Source organism: Bombus flavifrons, chromosome 3, assembly GCF_040668555.2.
Source record: "Bombus flavifrons isolate JBK064 chromosome 3, iyBomFlav1_principal, whole genome shotgun sequence".
Taxonomy (NCBI): domain Eukaryota; kingdom Metazoa; phylum Arthropoda; class Insecta; order Hymenoptera; family Apidae; genus Bombus; species Bombus flavifrons.
In genome coordinates, this window is record NC_138444.1 from 7375698 (window position 1) to 7399451 (window position 23754).

General features: G+C 38.9%; 1 protein-coding gene across 1 annotated transcript in view; it reads right to left on the bottom strand.

Annotated features, from left to right (window-relative positions):
- Window positions 1-19045, bottom strand: part of LOC138178007 (uncharacterized) — a 61470-nt gene extending 42425 nt beyond the window's left edge. Inside the window, exon 1 of the mRNA XM_069109412.1 lies at window positions 18828-19045. The gene's annotated coding sequence lies outside the window, so the exon portion shown is untranslated. The remainder of the gene's footprint in view (window positions 1-18827) is intronic.
- Window positions 19046-23754: the final 4709 nt, after the last annotated feature.

A 23754-nucleotide genomic window follows, 5' to 3' on the forward strand; every position in this document is an offset into this window, starting at 1 on the left:
TTAGACAAAATATTTTTCTTCCTAGTCCTCGGTAAAATATCTAAATGTACTAAGTCGTATCTTATGTAATGTAATAATGTAGTATTAACATACGTATGTACATATGTACGCTTGTCGATTCATTAATATTTATCGAGTCTCCATTAATCTATAATTCTTCCAATTGTTAACTGTAAGTTACAGCAATTATCATCTGATATTAAAAATCGAAAATGCAGAGCAACTTATGGAATGACTTGATATTACAGACGTCTGGTATCCGTAATTTGGTCGTTGCAAGAATCAAGATATGTTGCCCGAGGACAAACATGTAAGACTCTTATACACTCGTCTTAATTACGAGCCGAATATCGAGGAATCTTTGCCGAAGCATCTCCAATTAAAAACCACACCTACTTCCCTCTAACGACCTTCATCAGAAAAGCACTACTTATACCCTCGAACACTCGTTAACGACAACTTATCGTCTCGCAATCCCGCCTCTCCACCTTCTATCGAAAAGCAAGGAAACCTTTTACGAGTCGTCTCTCCTTACACCTACAAACTCCTAATGATCTCATCTACTCCACTCCATCTTCTCCACTTTAATCTGGAAAAAAAGAAAGAAGGATCTTCGCTATGTAACCCTTATGTCAGTACTAAATCTACGTAAATCCGTAGATACACGATATATAAATGGATACGAATCGCTTCAGAGTTTCGCAATAGAAGGAACGAACAGAAAAAGTACAGAAGGAATCGAACGTCTGAAGCAACAATAACAGGCGATGTCGCATCAGTAGCTAGCAAAGAGGCCGACGAAGCGATATACTTAGCGAAGGAAATGACGAGAGGCGGAAACCAGAAATTCGGTTCGCTGGCAGCGAACTGGGTGCAGGTGGGTGGCGGAAGGTCGATCCGGGGGTTCGAAAACCAGGTCACAGCCAGGTCACTGAGCCACCCTTCCAGTGTGCCGCCTCGACGACAAATAAAACGAACAGTCCTCGGTCCGATCGCTCACAAATTAATTAGAAATATCGCCAGTCCGCTGATAGAAAGCGCAACCAACATTCTGGCTATGATTCGGGTCGAAGAAGAGAGAAATTTTGGAGAAAAAGGTATAGTAACGCAATAAAGTATTTCACAACTTGTCGTTAAAAATGTTATGTATATGTGTGTTTTATACTAAACATTTTGAAATTTCATGTCATGAACACGATCGGTAAAATCTGAAACTAGTTTGAAATTGTGTACAGATTAAATCACGAGAAACAGAATACTTAAATATGTAACAGTTACGTTATTTTGTGGAGCATAAGTAATAGCGAGAGGAATAGTTCCTCAATTTCAAGATCAACAGCATTTTTTCGTATAACGCAATAATATATTCGTGAAAAGTGTGTGAAAATGCTAGGGAATATTTTTATGAGCTGCTGCAAGAGAAATTTATCAGAAGAGTATTTCGGGTGTTATTTGGTTTGAGATGTCGATAACGCGCGTAGTTGGCTGGTTTTTTGAGAACAAAAAAGGAAAATGGGAAAATAGCGAGCTTAAAAGAGCTGATAAGAGGTACGACATATTGCGATGTTGGACGAAAGGGGAAGATTGAAATTTTGCAAACTGTACACGTACACAGTGCATGTTTTCTATAAATTGATTTCTCTGATTGCCGGTTGCGTGTTTCGTTGGTGCGGACAAGCCAATCTTTTAACTGCATTCATGGGGATTTCCGCTACGCCATCGAGTTTGATAAAATATTAAATCTCAGCATGGGACGTTCGGAAAGAGCCTATTTGAATAAAATTTCGGAACATAGGCTACGCTCATTTCGCATTCTAACCTTTGTCATCTCGTTGTATTTGTTCAGGATAATAAAAACCGCGTTACTACGTGGATTGAAACGATGAAAAAAAAGGTTGAAACGAAAATATCGAGACTGAATTATGGTTAACTAGAACGTCATTCTCATGGACATAAAGAAATTAATTATTTGTCAAATGTTAAGTATGATTAAAAAAAAAAAAAAAAGGAAATATGTATAAAATAAAATGGCATGATTATAAATCCTTTGTTCGTCACATCGCGCGTGTTGACATTTTATCGCGACTTTTTATACTACGTATTCGATCCTTTTCTTATATGACGCCTCGTTTTCATTGTAAGCTATAACACCGCCTATATATAAGGCCGTCATATAAAAAATAACACCGTCATATAAAAAATAACACCGTCAGTATTTGCACGAGGATTCTTCAGAAGGATCTCGTTCTTTTTCTCACCTTGAACGACGTTTAACTGCGATTAATTAGCCATTTAAATACAATCAAGTGTACATTGAAATGAAATTTCCCAGCAACCGATGTAGACGATTTTAATCGTGTAGAACAACAGCTGAACCCCTGCTCCGGTCAGCGTTTGTCAACGCCGAGTCGTTCACGCCGGCCCGTTTCCCATAAAATTTTCACCACTTCTCGCCAACATACATCATTTTTCTTATCGCGTTTACTCAGAGGACTTTATAAACTGTATGTAACCGTGTGGATCAAGTTGGCTAACCCGTAGGACGTTGGTTATAATAAAACGATAAAAGTGGAAAGAGCAAAAGCAAAAGCAAACTTTGCTTAACTTGGAAAAAAGAAGTGCGTTCTGTAGAACAAAAAATATTGACTTGGATAACTGAGAACTTTGCACTTATATAAAAAATATTATAAACTGAGAACAAATATTTTCAGATAAATAATTCACCGAGGATAAAAAAGAAGTTGTTAGATTTAATTTCTTAGATGTCCATGCTATTTCTCTCAAGTACCTATTATACGTTACGATCTCAATCCTTTACTGTTCTTTCATGTCGAGTAGGTTTCGATATTCTATTTTATCCTGTTTTTGTTAGTACCAAAGGAATACTGTATACTCTATACGTACAAGCATCTTTAATTCTTTTTTAATTTAAGCATAATTCCACAAAAAGATACAATGAACATTATTGTGAATAAATGTTCCTTCGAAGAATAATTAATAGACAATGGCTACATATGTATGCGTAATTACGTCTTTCAGAAAAATTTAAGGTAATAATCTTTTTCCAACTTTCATAAATTCGTTTCTGAGGAGATTAAGGTATAAAACGTATTCTTTTACGTTATACATCAGAGTTTCTCCTTCCAAATAACAAAATTTTAGAATCACTTTTTTATTATCCTCCTGACCCATAAGTTACCAATTTCAAAATCTTTGAATATATTTGAATATATCATATATTTAGGGGTTGAATTTTAATATCAATTTTCCTTATCCTAGTCCAACACTACTGAACAAGTAATTTTACGTCGTGCGACAATTCCACAGCTATTCTATCTATAAAGCATCCACATGACCTTGTTAAAACGATTTTGCTACAAGTTCGCCGGATGCAGGCTCCGGTGCGACGGTCGACGAATTAGGAAGCGAGCTGGCCGCTGACCTGGCTTCCCCGCTGGCCCGTTTTTGAATAATTCGCGTGACCCGGCCAGCGTGGGTGCGATTGCACCCGTCAAAAACTAGTTCCGCCGAATTCGCCGAGTCTTCGTCGCAAGTAGTCACATTCTGTCACGCACAGGCGACGAAAAGTGGCCTCACACGCTCGTCTACGCCACGAATTAATTATAAATCGCACACGACTGTACTCGCCGGATATACTCGGGGATAAACGATTTTCCTGGCGCAAGTACATCTTCGAGGTTGGAAATTAATTTTGCTTGCCAGATCGACTTCTGGTATTGGTACTTAACGACATGTTTCAAAGAGAAGGGAATTCATTGAAATAATTTTGTAGATTAATTTCCTTCCCATTCAACTCTGGAATTACCAAATCAATGAAAATCATTGGTATCAAATTTTTTCTAATCAAAAAGGCGCAAATGTTTCTGATAATGATAAAATTATTAATTGTAATAATAACGATATTGTTTTTCGTTTTCGCTATATTGTGCTAATTTTAATTAATTACGAGTAACATATATAACTTAACGAAAGACATCAAATGATTAATATCGATGGTTGTTACATTTTTATTCATTTGCTCGAACGTTTCTCCTAATAACGAGAATCACGACAATGGGTTCGTGAAAGAAACGACGGCAAATGATGATAATACAAATGAGCGGATGTATCGAAACGAACAGCCGGATGTTATAACGTCAATAACAGTTTTACGTTTCTTTCTCTGAATAAAGCGGCAATGGAAAGTGGCCGAGTACTGCGAGTAAAATGTAGGAAAAAGCAGCGCGATTTTATTAAAATATAACACTGGCCGGGGAGGAGGATAATTAAAAAGGCTTTCAGGAACTTACCAAGCAGCAGTTCGTGTATTTCTACCGCGAGTTTATGGATCGACCAGAAGGTTCGAATCTGTCGAAACACAAATATCGACGACAACGAATTACCGAATAAAAGCCGAATAATTAATTATATCTTTCTTTTTGTCATGTCCAGTGGGATGTAAAATAATTAAAAAAGGGTGACAAGATATAGGAGCAATTACAAGTAAAGTGCAGAACGCGAGAGTAAATAACTTCGTTGGAGCGAAACACGGCCTCAAATCATAATTGAAACGCTTTCAACGAAACTGCCGCACCGAAATAACATTTACTTAATAAATTTTGTTAAAAAAGATTTCATTAAAAAAAGAAAGCGATTATAATTGCTAGTAGACGCCGTGCGCGGGTATCGAAAATTTGTTCACAAGCAAGGAAAATTTGTTTAGTTCCAGCTAAGAGCTGTTTCCTGATCGTAGTTAAATCCATTATCGTTCTTCTTTTCCACGATCCTCTCTAATTTCGTTTAAACACCAGCACGGAAGCATATGTTCCGTGTTTGTTTGGCCTTTTTTTCGAACGTTCCGTAAACGCATTGACTGTTTGCGATAAAGAGAAATTGTAAAAGTTGTCCGGTGTCGATGATTATCGTTGATCTTTATTGTCGTTTTATAGACATCTGTCGCGAAGCTTTGAAATTTTATCGTCGCTCTTTTATTTGTCGATGCTTGAAAAGTTCAGTATTGGAATATCGGTTATCATCTGTGTGGAATTTGTCTCATGAAACTGTTACCCTACACTACTACGTACAAAACACTGCAGTTCACGAATCGACGCTTTGTTCAATACATACATATTAACAATACATAGTATGAACTAATGACAAAATGATGATTAAAAGTATAATTTGCGAAGAATTCATTTACCTTTTTACGATTCTCTTTCTTTTCAATTTAAATCGTTCTATAGGTTTGTATGTGGTTTGTATAACATTTAACTTTAAAACATTTATGAAGTAGGAAAGATTACGAACGAAACACCATTAACGAAATATCGTTATTTACCATTAACGAGGTTTGCTATTGCCGATAGCACAAGACTTTTACGCGCTACAACACAGCGCAAACATCTGTACAATAACCACGCGCGAGTTCTACACCAAACAAACTTACAAACTGTCGTGTAACAAAGGAATGACGAAGTTTGCAACTCCCGATTCAATCACTGCACACCAAACATTAATCCCGACATCTAAGACCCGAGTTCACCGCCTGCGAAAAAAAGCAATCAACGAAACCTCGTTATTTTTCTCATCGGAAGTACCATTCTCAGCATTTTCGCGGTCTCGTAGCAATTAAAAGTGCCGTAGAAACAGAAAAACAAGCGAGCCAAGGAAAAGGGGAATGTTGGCCGTTTGTGATTTAATCGAGACGAGATAACAAGCGTGCTTCGAGAATTGCAAATCGACCAAGGGTTGCCGATTAGGAGCAGTATTAATGGCGATTATGAAGGCTGGAGGTCCTCGGGAGGACTCTATTATCATTTCGTTCTCCTGATTTCTTGGCTCGAGAACGTTTTCTCTACTTCTCTCGCGATAACTTATTTCCAAGCTCGTGACTGTTCAGAGTTTTCTCGAGGAGCTGTACCTCTAACGAGCTCGAGAACTTTGGCCCAGCGAGTTTTTGGCCAAGCGAAAGAACAAAATCCGCGAGGACGTGATTAGCCAGGGCAACTCGTTCGAACCCACTTGAAGAGACTTCTTCAGCTCGTTCCTCGCATTAATCCTCTTCCTGCCAGTCGTCACGATAATCAGCTGCTTCCCCTCTTTTGTCATCGTTCCTTCTTCCTTTCGCGTCTTCATATCCATTTTATCACTCATGTAAGACCAAGTTCTCGGTAAATTTTACGCAAATGTCTTGTCCGATAGCCCGCGCGATGATACCAATCATCCAAAAGGTGATAGTTTTTGTAGAATATAATCCTAGTTCGGATAACGTGAATATTAGACGAATAAAATGAATTTTGATATGGAAAGTGAAAATAATATTGACGGTGCCAAAGGATGTTCCGTTGACTCCATGGAAGAATGGATCGAAAACGATATTTCATAAAAATTAAAAAGTGCCAGGCATAGACGTTAGTTATTGCATAAACTCCAACAATCTGTTAATTTTCAATGAAGTTAGAAAACAAAAAACAACGATTCTGGAAATGCCTCGAAACACCACGGTGTAACTTAGTTTCGTCGAGCCTGATACGTGCGAAATGAATGTGTTGTGTTTGCTGCTAACACGTTCCTGATGTTACTCCTTTTGAACGTGTCTTGCAAGCATATCGTCGCTAATGCACGTTCCTGCTTGCAGATACACGTTTAGAAAGCGCGGTTCTGGGATAAAAGGCAGAAAATTATCACACGTACCAAGGCTGAAATTAGTCGAGCAATTTGAATTCAAGATTACGTTCATACAAGCCGAATCTTTTGTGGTATTTGGTCCAATTCTCAACTTCAATTAGTTCCAATGAATTTATATTACTTGGTCTTGAAATAAATGAAATTTTGTAAACCTTTGGTTGGCTCCGATTTCTATAATTACTTTAGCAAAAAAAAATTAATTTACCCAAACATCCACAGTATACTAATAACCTTGTTACGTCAATCTCCAAGTAAAGAGAAAACGTCTCTATTTTATAGAATCTTGCAGAAATATAACGATGAGTAGTAACATCAAGATCTTTACCTCCTAACGATCTCCGACAGAAAATTGGCAGAAGAAACAGTTTCCTTTCGGAAGTTTTTCCGCGCCGTTTCCATATTTAATGGGTCGTAAAATCACAGCGTTTTACAACCTTAACCGTGGCAAACGCGCACCCGTTTTATGCACACGTAACCGCGTTCTGACATACTTCGAGTCCCCTGGATGTTAGCAACCCACCCAGACGTCGCGTCCGCGTATTGTCTTTATTGTGCGCGGACAATAGTCGTGATTTCCCATGTGCCGTTATCTTCATAACCGAACTGGATACGCGCACGGTTTCTCTATTTTCTGGTTGTTCTCTGTTCTCGGGGAAAAAGAAATTTGCGAATGGATGGAGGGGACGAAGAGCGATAGAAACTGCAACGCTTTCTGCAACATTTCATCCGAGCACCGTCTCTTTGTTTGGTGAATTTGATGGAACGTCCGTTAAGCGACGATACCTTACGCTAGTAAATGCGAGTCTCAGGTTACCAATATTTCCTCGATATACAACTTTCGTAAAACGAGATGTTCATAGCTTGGGATGCTAGACGTTGCAACGTTTTAGCCTTTAGTCAGCCACCTCAGACCATAAAGCTTTTAAGAAACATTTCTTTCAGCTTCTCGCAACTATTTCGACAAAATTTTTTATATTTCCTCCGGCTTTCAACGTTAGTCATTTCTTAATCTAAGAAAACAGATCTTCCGATTTGATTTTACAGTCTTCAATTTTCGAAACATCGAATTTATTTTTTCGTAGAAAAGGAAGTTTCGGATTTAGATTGAGCTTTCAACTTGTCATGTAATTTTACTCGAAAGGAAAAGGGTACCTTCGGTTTAATCTTCGGCTTCCCCAGAAACAAATCTTGTTAACCTGTCCGGAGAAAAGACCTTTGGTTCGATCCTGAATCTCCAATGTTAAATATTTTAAACTTGTCGCGAAAACAGTGCTTTCAATTTGATCATTCAAGGTTACATATTTATCTAAGCTTCTTACGAACACCGACTTTTCAGTTTGAATTTAAGCTTTCAGGATCAAATTCTTTTTTAGTCTGTCTACGAAAACAAAGCTTTCAGTTCAATTTTGAGCTTTCAAAGTTACATTTACATCCAAGCTGTTAAATTATTCTTGAATTTGCAAGAACTTACAAATTTTAATCTTACAAGAAACCAAACCCGAGACTAACCGCTTATTTTCGTAAAGACTTAGTATATTCACTCTCAGTTACGTATTCTTGATATAATTAAGATATAAAAATTCGAGAGTCATAGAAATTTATAGATAAACAGAAGATAGAAAATAGACTCAAAGAGTGCAGCGGAATTAATTTCTTCAAAGCGGAGTTAAGTGCTTAAGCCGAGTATCCCGTGAATTATCGTTTGAGCCTCAATATCGATCGTACGAAAAGAAATTTCAATCGTGTACAGCTGAAAATCGGCGAAGCAATACAAATGCTACTCGCGCTTTCGTAGCAGCGAACTCAATCCTCGAATTTTGAGCACACGTTTCCGTTTCTCACGGTCGTTCTCTTTTCCCTTCACATTTTTGGCCGATATTTCAAAGTGCATTTCGCGGCACCAAGTGAATTCAACCTCGCGCAAATAACTCGACGACGAGAGATAGCCACGGCCTTGGTAGCGAACCGGTGCACAGTTTTGGACAAAAGGACCTAGAGAGAGAGAGAGAGAGAGAGAGAGAGAGAGAGAGAGCTACGAGTTGCGAGCGTTTCTTTTATGGTCGAAGAATGGTTAGGTAGATGGCCGCGTAGAGAGAACCGATATCTCCGAACGTTCCCACCAAGTTTTTAATTATAAGATAGTCCCAACTGTATGAAATTATTATCAGAGTTGTTGGCGCGAATAGACGGTTTATAAATTGCGGCTATTAAAACTTTATGAACGAGGATAGCGTATCGTTTCACTTTATTAATCACCTTGTGTTACCTCTCTTCGTATTTCTTGGCCTTTCTCTCGCGTTTCGTCTTCTTATTTCGTTCTAAGCTGAGACATAACTACGCTTAAATGAGGCAGGTTTACTACCACTATATGTAAAATATGCGCTGGGTATAATTCAATTCTATAATACGTAGTATAAAACGATTCACGAAGGATGAATTTTCATGGAGCAACAAATTTTCTAAATCTCCAAACATTTTCATCATTGTCGATTCGTTCTAGCCATTACTTATCAAGAATAATTGCCGATCAAGCAAGAAATTCACTGTGTCCCATCGTTCAGAAAATACGAAACCTAAAAAGTTAAATGGAACGTGGAATCCGGCTTTAAAACAGATAAACATAGAGAGACGGTTTCTGGTAGACAGAAACGATCGAACGGTTCGTTTGGTTTAATCAGCCACCTGTCCTGCGGATTTTCATGCTGCGTCTTTCGCGCTATATTCCTGGGATTTATTCAGAAGCACGACGCTCTCTCTCCCTTATTTCCCTCGCATTCCACCTTCCTCTCTCGGTCTCCATGAATGCACGAAGCGTGGGGTAATTAGTAGCTACCACCGAGCCACTTCCACGACCTACTTTGTGCTCCCCGAAAAGATAAATAAATAAGAGCTTCCTGCCTTCTTTATTTTCGTGCTTCTTTCTCTTTTAATAACTGGGACGGCCGCAGTAATTAACGTATCGACGGGACAGAATGCTGAATTGAGCGGTATCAATTCAAGGTGCAATGATTTTTGCATCTTGAATACAGCAGATGTGGAAGATAAACTGATTGTAAAATGTTCGGTTGTGAACGTGCGTGTCGATTAAACGATGGAACATTCGTTTCAAGGATGAGAGCTTCCTTTGTCTCATTCGAAAACTTTCAGTACAAAGATTTATCATTCATGTAGGGATTTTTATTGTATCATCTCTAAAGTGTGAGAAAACGATCAGTGTCAAATAAATTTATATTTGAATATGTTGGAAATAGTCGTAAAATATAATATATAATTATTTCAACGATAGATTGTCATCGAAACAGAGATGAAATATAATAAATTGCGAGCGAAAGATACGTACAATCGTTACGTATAAGAATTTTTCACTCTCGATCAATACGAAAATTCATTGTCCTTTATTAATGTCGTGCTATGCCCGACATACAGTATACGATACCTTTCATTCGTTTCAATCTATCAATTACAATCGACACTTCTCCATCCATTTCCACCATTCATCGACGCGTCCAAACATTCTTGAACATTACCATATACAACGCTCCTCAAAATGGACAAAAGCGAACGTTATTCAAATCTTAATTTTCAACTTGACAAAAGGGGAAAATTTAACAGCAAGCGAACAAAACGAACGACACAAACAGAAGTATCGGCTTTATTCAAGCGCGACGAAAGATACAGTAAAAAAAGTAAAGGAACGTTACAAAAAAGAGAGACAGAAACGGCAAAGGCTTGAATAAATAATTAAGCGAGCCAGAGTTCCCTTAATACCCCGAATAGAATGATAGAGACGCGGAAGCAAGGGCGAAGGCGTCCCTAAGATATCGTTCGCGTAGATGCATTAATTAAAATTCCACCCCGACACCTACGAGCCACCCCCATACGTCAGGCGAACGATACAGTGTTCGAGCCGCTCCGGCAGATCGAATCCAATTCACTTAAAAGGACCACCCGCTGCTTTATGAGCCTTCATTCTGTCTTTTTTATACGTCCGTCCTTGCCCTTTTATCTTACGTACGCGTCTCTCTGTTTGCTTCGAAAATATTTATGCATATTATTCGTTCCAAGTCAAACGTGTTTTCTTGTTCCACTTTAATCTGATACGTGTTGTTTAGGTAATTTATCGGACTTTTGACAATTTCCCAATGGGATAACGTTCGAGAATAACTTTTACAATAGATATTTTATAGTATCAGATCATCCTGAAAGTTCTGACAATGATAAGTTTTCATCTTGGAACAACGTATAACCATATTGAAGGTATTGAAAATAAGCGATTGTGAAAATGATTATTTCTTTGTCGGCAAGTTTTTTTTTATCGGATACAAGGAATATATGCTTTCAAGTTTTTATAGAAAATTCCATTACGTACGGTGACATTTAAAATCATCAGGCAAAATTCAAAGATCGTGGAAATTTCAAGGTAAATAATCCTGTTTTATAAAAATTAATTATCCAACGAGCTTTGATCCATATGAAACGCAAACTAGATTCCATAGGATTTTCCGTGATATCAAAGATATTCTCTATTGTGATATTCGCTGGATATAGAGTTATTTAATCACAAAGTAGCCAAAGATCATTCCACATTCGTGGTACAAAAGCGTTCCAGAATTTCCAAAAGCACAGTTTATTCCATCCCGCGTTGCTTTTTATCTAATTCCACTGTTCCCCTCCCTCCTCTTTTGTTCTGCGCGCTGTTCCTAATTTCCTTTCACGCACGCCCGGCAATTTGCTACTTAATCAAACGCCTGGCTAAAAAGGCCGCCTAATTAGACAGGCAGTCGAAAGGGCCGCATTTACTTTGACACGTGTATCGAACTAGGCCAGCCAGAAGGTAGACGACGTCGGTGAAAACTTTCGAATGTAACTTTACTGCCCGCTCGGCTCTCTGATAATTAAATTCCGAACGACTTACGTGACTACGACGTGCGGTGAAATTTTCAAGAATCGAACAGTCTCCCGCAGCTCGACCAATCCGGATTTCCTCAATTTCCAATGATTTCGTCTCCTCCCAATCATCGTTTTGTTCTAACATTTCGGTTTATTACGCCTTATTTATGTGCACCATCATTTTACGAGTGATATGTCTTGGAATTTTTCTTAGCCTTCCGATATTTCGGTTTAATATCAAAATCAACGATCATCGAAATATGGAACTTGTAGCCGAAGAAATGAAAGTAAAATGAGTAGGAAAAAATACATAATGCAAGGGAAAATAACAAAGCTTTTATGTGTATAGTATGCGAGCGTTGCTGCGATATGAATACGATAATGATTGAACTTCTGAAAACGTCACGTCGACGCGAGGAATCATTGAATGGCGAATTGAATGCGTTTTCCTGCTTTATTTATATGTGATAACATAATACTAACACAACGTGCACATACATTACCGTTCAATTGTTAATATCCGAACAATTGCTTATTTTTAGCAAATATATTTATCTATACATATCTTTAATCAGAAAATTACGGTTAAATCAAATTGTAATGACTTTATCCTTCAGAACCTAGAAGCAATATATCGGATTTTTCAAATAAATTGAAGTTTTTGAATAAATGTTGCTAAGGACCAAGAAAGCGTAAATCCAGAGAAATCAAACCAAAATTCGACGGATTGATCGTTGTCCAAACGTTCCTTGTAAGCTGTCCCTTTGCTTTACACAACGGCAAACACGTGGCAGCGACGTGACGTAAACACGGAGATGTGAATGCAACGTGACTATTAAGCTTCATTTCCACTGACAGAATCGTGTCGAGCCCGTGCATCATACGTTGTCACAGAACAAGAGTGTATTAATTTCTATTTAGACATCGTTTACACGTCAATTTTAATATCCCCGATATCGCTAACAGTTTCACAGTCTCAAGCCTTCCTTTAGCTTGAATCATGTGAAAATTGAGATCAAAGCAAATCCGATATCAAAGGCGAATTGAATAAGCAAATCGAAACTATACTTGATTTTCCAAAGAAACACCGACAAAGACAAATCGACATAACAATCGCAACAATATGTGCATTTTATTTTCTGCATTTACCTTTAAGAAAAAATGTAAAATGCTTGCAAAAATGTAAAGATTAACAGAGTTCAATTATATTTGTAAGATGACTATATCTACAAAGAACTTCGTAAGGCGTCTATCCGATAGGAATCAAAGAAGAAGAAGAAAAAGTAAGAGCTTTTCTTTGGATAAACTTCAGTGTTGTGAAAGACATCTTAGGTTCGTCTCGAGTGTTGTTAAAGATGTCTGGAAATTGTTGTCCTTCTTCTTGGCAGTTTCCTTCGTTGCGAATTGCTTCTACGTTGGACTAAATTATTACAAATATTCATATCCTACTCTGTTAAATCGTAACATACGTATGAAATACCTGATTTTTAACAATTCATACCTCGGAGAATCTTAAAAAAATATCTGCTTATATATGTCGAGATTAAAAAACTTAAAATAAATACAGGAAGAATTTTCAATTATTCATTTGGTTTCAGAACTCTCAATTCAAGAATAAAAAAGAAACGGAGAGCGAGATTTCAATCGAATCTGATCACAGCTCGTGATAACTCGACCAACGCTATTCAATCGCGATTCAGAATTCCATGCCAATGTCAATTTTCCAGAAGAAACGAAACATCTTACATTTGATGCGCACGAACGTGAAGCATAGAACGATAAGTGAATTTCGTTCAAGATTCTTCACGGTATACTTAAAATTTTCCCGTTGCATTCCACGAATATCGTCGTTTAAGCTACTTCCTTCTTCGTCGCTTGTTTGTTTTCGCTTTAAAGATATTTCAAACGGAACGAAATTGATTTTTTTATGTTGAAAATAAAATGAATTGGGAATATTTGCAATTTTCCAAATCGATTCTATTTCCTGCAAATATTAATTTTCCACTTTTCAAACTACGATTGCTTGAAATTTAAGAAATTTCTCTTGAACAGCGAGCCCGTTTTATAATAGTCAAATAACTTTGCGATCTCCTTTTGCTCCATATAAAAAAAAGTTTTTGATAAACTGAAGAAAATACTTGAAAAATATGTATTAAAGAATAAAAAGAGATAAAGGCAGCAACCCTTAAAAAAATACTTAACGATCCCCATAAAGGTCGCAATTCCACAGATTATAAACCAGAGCTCCAGACTGATTAAATTCATATCTACGCGAATGTCACTTAATTAAACATCTTAATTAAACATCTTAATTGTTATATTTTCATAAAATTATTTTAAACCAAGTCCAATTTAACTGCCACGTCTAAGATAACTAAGTTCATATTTATACGAACACTACTTAATCGAAATTAAACATGAAAATTTTTATACTTTCACAAAGCCACTCTAGATCATATCTAGTTTAGCTATGTACGTGATACAAAGCTTAGTATCTACTTTAAATTATCCCGGTAAATATCGTTATATTAAATCTCGTTTCATTCTTTTTATTTTCAATTTAAAGTAGGTGAAATCCGAGTTAGACTACGTTAGACCCAAAATAGAGTAAATCGCGCGCACGAAAGCAGATATTCCTTTTCATTACGCGTCCCTCCAGCCTATCCAGTTCCCATCGTATTTCATTGGACAAGCCGCGCTTAATGCATTCAAAAGTTTACCTCGCGGAAAAATATAACCGGCACGGTAGAATCCCCAAGAGAGTAGAATTAAGCCGAAGAAAACACACTATGCCGTGAAAATATTTCATATATTTCACGATCCATGGAAATTCCGATGCGCGAATTTCCAGGTCACTGGTTGCGGAAAATCGAAGATCCAGGACAACCCGGAGATCGTCAATCGATATTGACCAATTTACGTATTCCCGGGATAGTGCCGTACAATTCAAAGAACTCCAATGCATCGGTGTACTTTATTCCATCTGGAATTTATTAGGTGTAAAAATGAATTTAGTCATTTGGAAACTAAACTGATCGACACCGCCTTCTGTTGATTTTTTTATTTTTGTACCAAATTTTCTTACCATTGGATTTCTACGCCCTCACCATAATTTTAAAATTATCATTTATCGTAACGTTAAAACATCGAAGATATCAAAAGGTTGCTTCCTATAGCAAAGTACATTATTGCCATGTCTTTAGAGTAGTAGGTAATTTAGATTAATAGCCTGGTGATTCTAGTCATTAATTCACCATTAATGTAGGCACCTATGTAAAATTCACGTAATGTTGTTAGAAATCAACCGAAGCATCCGTATACTTATAAATGGTAATATAAATGTCAATATGTAGATGAAATTACAATTTTATATTTTTGTCTCGATGTATCGAAAGTAAATCATTTTCTGACGAAACACACACAATAAGGCAACTTCGATGGAACGTATTAATACACGTACATCCCTTTCAGATTATAACTAGCTGTCATCCGTGAAGCACTTTATGATAAAAGCCATTAAAACTACGTAGTAATGTAAATAATATATACGCGCATATGATATAAAAGAAATCACAATTTTTTCTTCTTTTCGCTCGTCTCTTGGAACTCTTGATTTTATCGCTGTTCAGTGATTAACCCCGTTCGATTTCATTTCTTTTCCCTTTCGACTATTCGTTGAAATCTGCATTTTTTCGGCGTATCACGAACGCATAATGCGTCCGATTTCAATCAAATGTAAATCCCTTTCAAGACGAATCTCGACACCGTTAGCGAAATAGCAATTAAAAGTATAAAAAATTTCCCTGGCAAACAATTTCTGCAATTCGCAACATATCTCCGACAATACATGTCGCTATTTTTTAACCGACGGAACAAAAGAAGAAACAAACGAGTTTCTGTAAACTTCACCCGCCCCGGGGACCCGTCGATGTTCGCTCGTCAATCCGTCCACGTAAACCGCGCAACAAAGGTAGAAACTAATAACCAGAAATCGGTTTCCAAAACAGAACGAAGGGAAATAAATCCATCACCAGCGCGGCGTAGAACAAGGCTTTCTATCGTTTAAAAGAAGCGCCGAGTGTGGTTCAGCGTTCAGCGACCACGAAAAAGTTATGGGATACTGTTCAAGTATTAACTATTCTAGTTATTATATTTATTTTTTCACGTAGAATCCCTTTCTTACGAGACATTGCGTATAGTTTATAGATAGTCCGCAGATATGATATAATAAAGTCACTGGAACAGTTAAATAACAAATGTATCGACAATACCCACTTCGAGATTAAACTACAAAGAAGGTTACGAAATGTAGCACTTGACTTTTTATAGAAGCCGAAAGCATAAATCTCAAAATTATCCGCGTCGATCCATACAGTTTTACTTAAAACGGCAAATTAAACGCGTTAAAAATTAACCATTCCTGAGTGCACGTACCCGAAACTGTCATCAAATTTTTCTAATCCTCTCATTGCAAAATTCAAGTATGCATCTTCCTCTACAAAATCTGTAAGACATATAACAATATCCTAATTGGGGATCTTTGGAAATTTCGAGATTTAAAAAAGAGAATTCGATAATAGAACACGACCAAAATTACAGTTTTCCCCCGAACAGACAGCCGCTTTCGAACACTGCGCGATGCAATTGGTGATCGTCGCGGGCTTCCGGACGAAATTGAAATTGTTCCCGATGAAGGCCGGGGGGAGCGGGATCGGGGCGGACTAGAATCGAGCCTAACTAACTTGTGCAACGAAAACGCGGAACAGACGACGCGCGAGTGCACGAAGAAACGAAATGAAACAGCTGAGAGGGTGAGTGCACGCTAGAAATTGCTCTCTTCCACTGATCATCCCCCAGAGGCAACACGCGCATCCTGTTCCACCCTGTTTTTCCAACCTATCCAGCATGTCTCGAGCCGGCTCCAAGCGACGTGATTAATTACGATATCGCTTTTTAGCCGCAGTTCTCTGGCCTCGTCTGTTCGATTGCCACTTCGCTTTTTTCTATCCGTTTCAAAATCCACGGCCCGCGTTCGACACACGTTCCCGGCTACAATTTTTTTTTATTTCTTCTTTTTTTCATTAATCAGTCCCGACGAATTAATCCGACTCGTATCCGCGTGGCTGAACCACGCCCCGCGTTTGCAACCCTCGACGGGGTGCTTCGGATGTCTCGTGTTGTGTTAGACGCGAATTGAATTCGCTGCGGTGACTCTTTATCAGTGCGTAGACGCGGATAATTTTGAGTTTTTGCAGGGCAAATTAGTTTAGAATTTTCGTGTAAGCGTGGAATCTTAAATGTTTCAGTTTTGATGTGAAAAGGATATGAAACGCTTGTCATAAAAATATAAAACGGTATAAATTTGGAAGTAAAAATATAGCGAACTAGTTATAAGTATAAATCATAAGATAATAAATCGCGAAGTGGTTAGAAAGTAATGAGTTAGTTCAATAAATCAATCAACCACCTTTGGCGAATTTGTATTATTCTTTGGAATCTTTTTTACGAATGTAAAAGTATGTAAGCTGTGAAACAATCTGTCATAAACCATATATTTAAAATTTCTAAAAGTTCAGTAAACTAATTATTAGTAGTTTATTTTCACAGGCGTATACTTCTCCGCGCACTTCGCTTGTATCTTCTATAAATTTCACGCACAATTCAATCTTCTATCGCTATTTTTAGCCCCTTTTCTCTATTTTCCCTTCATTCGGCCAACCAGTAGAAGATAAAATACACGAAGGCTTGCCGAAAGAAATTCGGAACTCTCGAAAGCTAAAAGTCCAAGGCTCCTGAACTTCCCCAAGAATTTTTGAATCTCGTAATATCGTAAAGTTTCCCGATCTGCCCAAAACTATTCGTATACGAATTCCTCGATCTCCTTGTCATCTGGTTCGTAGAAAACCAATAATTAAATAATCTAAAGACAAAGCGTAGTCGAAGAATGAATCGAAGCACTTGAAAACATTTTCGAACAGTTATGGCTTTCAGTAGAAACGGCGGCTGGCTGGTTTCAAATGACGCGGAGCGCAAATTAAGGAAGCCTCAAAAGCGGGAAGTTATGTCGTCTGGTCTGGCGGGGAAAGTTTCTTCCACTTGGACGGCAGCTTCTCGTTCGCGAAATTTGCTCTCTCTCTCTCTCTCTCTCTCTCTCTCTCTCTCTCCCTCTCTTTCGTCTTGTGGTCGTGCATCGAGTCGCACGATATTAATTCAAGTTTCCCCGTATCCTCTCAAGGATTAATTAGACTTATACAAAATGGCGGGAATCGTGGTAACACGTACCTTCTGGCACTCGGCTTGCGAAACGAGGCCAAGAGGAAATTCAACATTCTAAATTATGAATATTTAAATCTATTTCCGCGAGATACAAAAACCACTCGTGTAGAAAAACACAATTTGCGCTTATGAAAGATATGGTACAAAAAAGAACGGTCATCGGACGTAGGGGGATTTGAAAGAAAAATTGCCTGAAGCGCGGATGAAATATTAACAAGATTCGAGCGATCTATGCTAATTATACTCTAAAAGTTAATTAAAATGCCTCAAACGTTTCAAATAAAATAAATGAAATATTTGAAAATACGGAAAATCAAGTAGAAGCTCTCCTTTCATTTCCGGCGAATTATCGAACTGACAACCTTCAATGGGAATTTTGCAAATCTAATATCGTTCCAGATATCGGCAAACGGCTTTTCGATCGATTTGTTCCCAATAGAAAAATTCGTCATGGATCGCGACATCAACTGGCAAAACGTCGATTCAAATCGACGTGGAATCAACAAAATTCACGGGTCAATTAGCAATCGTGCCGGCCGCCTCGTATAAATGATTTTTAATTGATTCCACGAAAGGAGGTAGAGAGAGAGGAAAGAACGGTCGTCGGTGATTCGAAACGCGATTCATTCGCGCGGGTCGGAAATCAATTTCCCTCCAAAACTACGACAGATCGCAATCTACGCTCTTTCATCGAGCCCGTATGAATCTAATTAAATTGGTCCCTAGTAAACGGGACTCACTGGTAACACAAATTAAAAAAGCAGACTAATTAAAATCAATCCAATTGCTCGATAATCGGATTTCTATTGCAAAAGCACCAAGAACAGGTCGCATGTCAAACAAGAACCGAACGTGATCATAAAATAAAAAGAAGTCTTTATAAAAAAACGGATCAAACACATCGCACTAGCACGAGCACGCGGGGCCGGCCGTCAAAACAAACCATCTAACGAGCTTACGATCTAAGGATCTACCTTGCGATCGTGGCAGGCCTCTCCGAGCGGGAACATCGAACGCGTGCGATCCACTTGCCTCACTCCCTCTCTTTCTCGTTCTCCGTTTCCCTTCCCTCTTTTGGTATGTTTTTCCGCTCTTATGGACGACGAAACGACAGACGTATTGCAAGCTTGCGATGGCACGTGAACACCACGGCCGAATGGCGCGACTGAACTCGCCTGAACCGTGCCGGAGCTTGACTCAACCGAGGCTTTCGGGCCGGCGCTCTCGTTCATTTGGTGGGGGTGGCGGCGTACAGGGGTTGAGGATGTACAGCGAGGAAGGGTTAGAAGAAGGGAGAAGGGAATGTGGGAAACGTTGGGTAGATGGGAAGGGGTGGAAGGGCGAGAATGAAACCGCGATCGACGGGTAGAGGGGTTAGGAATAGTGGATTGTGCGATAAAGCAAAGAAGTCCCGCTGGAGAAAGATGGTATAAGGTGGTACAAGGTGTTGCGCAGGATTGATGTACGTGTGTATGCGTGTAGGCGAAGAAATGAATGAAATGGAAGAATGTGAAAGAGAATTTGAGAAAGAAGAGGAAGAAAGTGAAACGAGCAACTGGAAGGACGAGATATTGTTTTGCGGATACGATTCGGTAGAGGAAGATAGATAGAACTTCGAAGACAGGTTGGAGGACTAGAAAGGATAAATTTGAAGCGAAATAAGGAAAAATATTGCGATAAAATTTGAAAAGGAGGAAAATAATGTAAAAGGATGGACACTGAAGGGGGGTGTTTTTTCAAGTGGTTGCAAGGGACGCAAAATGACAGAGTACAGAGAACGTAGAAAGGAAGGTAGCACAGTGGATAGCAAAATGCAAGGGAAACAAAAAGAAAATGGTGAAAAAAACGGCACGATCGGTGGATTAGAGAAGAGAAAAGAGATGGATGAGCGAAGAATAAACAGAAACGCGAGCTGCGTGTGTACATCGATTTACCAACTATGGCACACACTGCGATTCTATCGCAACGAAGCTTGCAACGTCGGCTTATGAAGTTCGCCAACATGTCATGATGTATTCTGTGAACACGATCGTAATTACGGAAACACCTGTGCCAGTTATGAATCCATATGCTACTACGTTGCAGCCTAGTTTTTTAACGCAGCTTTTTTATAAATAACGCGCGACTTCTAATTTTTCCAGCTTATATTTGTCATTTCAAATTAACGATAAAAACTACGAAAAAGAATTTCGTTATTTCCGTTTCATAGGATAAGCTAAAAGTAATTTTATGCAACTGCGGTATGACATTTATACGGAGCTTCCAGCGTTACAACTCAGTTGCATTAGAATCGCGGAATTAGAAACACCTTTCAGTCCTGGCAGAAGACATTTGTATTCCAATTGAGTGATGATTTTTTCTATACATACGTTCTATAGATAGATACTACGTGTACTAAGACAGGAAGCACCTATTCTTTACATTTATAGGAAAAATTAGCTGAAACTTGCGCTTTTCGCAATTCACGCGATTAAACTGAGACAACAACGAATCTCGGACCATCTAATTCATTTTGAACTTTCATCTTAATAAACCAGCCAATATTTTGATACTAATTGAGTTAAACATAGATAAGCCCCGTCGTTCCACTAATGTCAAATTTCAAAGATAGAACCTGGATAAAAGTTGCCGTGCGTAACGTTTGACGAGTACTTTATGTACACATTACACGTTCGTCACTCCGAGCTACTAAAATAACATACGAAAGAGAATGTACGAAAATGTAATAAATAATTGAGGTTGAACGAGGCCCTTCAATTGCCTAATTTCATTAGGTAAATTAAAGAGGAATATCCTGATTGGTAGAAAATCAGATACTCGTAAAAATTTCGCTAACCTCTAATAAAGAAGCCAGATTTTAACTGCCAAACATCGTGATACCAATCACGAGGCATGATATTTTTCGTCTAATCAAAAAGCACGCAGCTTGCGCCTTTAATTCGTTATATTACTCTCTACATATATTTTTCGTTCACTTGGTTGTATTAAAATGTTAGAATCGACTCGTACTGAGCACGTGATACCAATCGCATGATACAAAAAGTGTGTAAAAATGTAAGTCTAGTTCAAAAGTCAAATAAAACGATTATTCTGATGTCGTAAGATTAATTAACGATATGACTGAACTAACTTTTAAACTGTTACAACCTAATACAAACTTTAAATTAGAATCCTTAACGTCAAACTTCAGACACGGCGCAACAGTTAGAATACCGTAAGAGAGGTGTGCTAAAATCACCATCGGATCCAAATAAGCGTAGTATCCGATGGAAGTATCGTCGCAGTTTCATCCCAGTCGAAAATCCCAAAAACCGATTCCACCGAGATAAAAGCTGCAGAGAAGCTTAAGAATGACAAACTCCGGCTTCTCTGAGACTAAGAAGAAAGGGATCGCAACGCTTAAGCGGCCGATTGATTAAAGCCCCGCGAACACTCCGCCCGTGTGAATTTTTAATGAGAGAAGCGGAGTCTGAACGAGCTCTGGTCGACTTCCGAGTAGCGCGATCGGCTTTCAAGATGATACTTTCAACCCTCTACACGGGGCTAGAGGCCCGGAAGAAGCGAGAGAAGAACGCGAAGGGTGCTCAAGTGCCTTTGTTCGCGATGAATGCTCGCCCCTCGAACAGGTAGCTCGCGACCCCGTGAATCTTCCTTCGATTAGGGAGCTTCGCCATACGAACCTACTCCTCCAAAACTTGTTCTCATCGCGTGCGTTCTTGACCCGCGAATGGGAATTTTTGAAGCTAGCAATGGCTGACACGGTTAAGAGCTCTGACAAATGGCCGTAGCTCGTTTATTAAAGGAAAGGGTACAAGCGTTGTTCGCTGCGTTTAGCGTCGCATAGTTCATTGAAGGGTAGACGCAAGACGGTGATTTTATTAGACTTGATAGGGCGAATTTACGAGCACGAAAATTCATGGCTGAAAGGAATTTATATAGAAACCATAAATCTCTGACGAAATCGATGAGCGAGTGGTGATTTTCAAAGTTGTATGACTGACAAATTGTAACGAGTATCGAGTATCCATTTTTTACTTTCTTTAGAGAGAGAAAAAAAAATCGTAGCCTGTCGCCAAAGAGAGCGTACGTTATAGAGCGTTACAGTTTCGATCTTTTGGCGAGAGCTAATGTTATTGCCAATCATGTCGTCGACGAATACAAAAGGCAATCGACAAACGCGAAGATTAAACCATCGCGTGGCCGATGCAGCACCTGTACATTATGACAGCATTGCGCGGCGGGAAAAATATTTTCACGTAGACAACATTCGAATGATTCATCGGCCCTAGAACTCATGCACGCGGTAGACAACGTGTTTAGAAATGAATAAGCTGCTACTGAGAGAGAGAGAGAGAGAGAAAGAGAGAGAGAGGGAGACGCGCGAACTAACGTCGATAATTTAGCACAATCGTGATAATTCAGCGAAATGCAATTCTCCGCCGACAATCCAGCTCTCGTCACGTTATAAATTTCCGTTTCCTGCCGATATTACCGGCCTCCGTTAAAAATCCACCGCTAATATACGATGCCCTGTCAAAAGTCCGATCCAAACTTCTTCACGCCCCCGATAAATTCAGGAAAATTCCCGACCTGTCGAAAACAAGCAACCGTTAATCACGAAACATCCTAGAATTTTTCAAAATTGCCTCGCACCGATCACCCTTCCGTTTGTCGAACAAACAAAACAGAGTTTACGCATTCTTTGCAACTTTTTAGTACTTGCTGAAATATACTTTGTTTTTGTCATGTAAGGTATAACGTGCGATGCGTGATTTCAATTGTATTTTTCAATAAATATGTAATGAGTTTGTTTGTATCAACCAAGTATAGTTCACCATGCAACATTAATCAAAATCCGATAATCGATGATTTCCTGGAATATAGACTCGGGAAACTTTCCGTCCATATAATCGGAGTTTACGTTCAGATAAGTGAAATCAATAGCTAAAGGCTCATTTAATCGTGCACTAACGAGAATTTCGTTCCTCTAAATAAAGTACGGATAAATGAAGTTTTACTGTATCTCCATTTATCAACTCACTCAAGCTTCAACAAGCTCACGCGTTAACACGAGACAAGTAGTCGGAGAAAGGAAACAAAAAGTAGCAGGGAAGAACCGAACGTAGCTGTCGAAACTCGACTCTGTACATTTCGCATGATGCGTGCATTCTTTTACTTTTACGCCGTCAAATTTCCCATAAGTCCATAAAAATCCGCAATCCATTAACCATTATCTGATCCATTAACCAATATCCTCGAACATCGATCTATCATTATCTCCATCTATCAACATCCTCCAACTCCAACGAACTCGCATTAACACGAAACAAGTAGACAGAGAGAAGAAACAAAAAACAAAAGGAAGAACCGAACACAGTTTCGATCGCTCTCGAAACTCCACTCGCCGCGTTTCGCGAGCCACCTGCTCGATTACCCTCGGAATTAATGTATGAATTGGGTACACACGGGATTGTTCCATGTCCGCGCCTCACCCCTTCCCGCGTTGCCCTATATTCCCAGCCTCTCGAACATCGGCCCATTGACCTTTTCGCGGCAGGCTAGGCAACGAAGAGGGGGTTGCATCGAGGTAAATTCGCGGACCTCGCGAAACGACGAAAGAAAGTGGCTGCAGCGCGACACGATAAAGCTTGCGAGTCCGAGATCGATGAGATCGTATTAATTATAACAGGCCTGAAGAGCACTCAGGACCTTCCGACCACTTCACCGTATATCATCTCTTTCCTTCTCTCTATCCTTTTCTCTTTGCGTGTGTACGCCGCGAAACGAAATTCGCCACGACGGCAGAAAAAATCTTGCAAAGGGAGGAAGTACTCATTGTTCGAGCACACACGTCCAAGTGTCTTCCACCAGGCACACAGTCTTTCGCGTGTTCATGCGTGT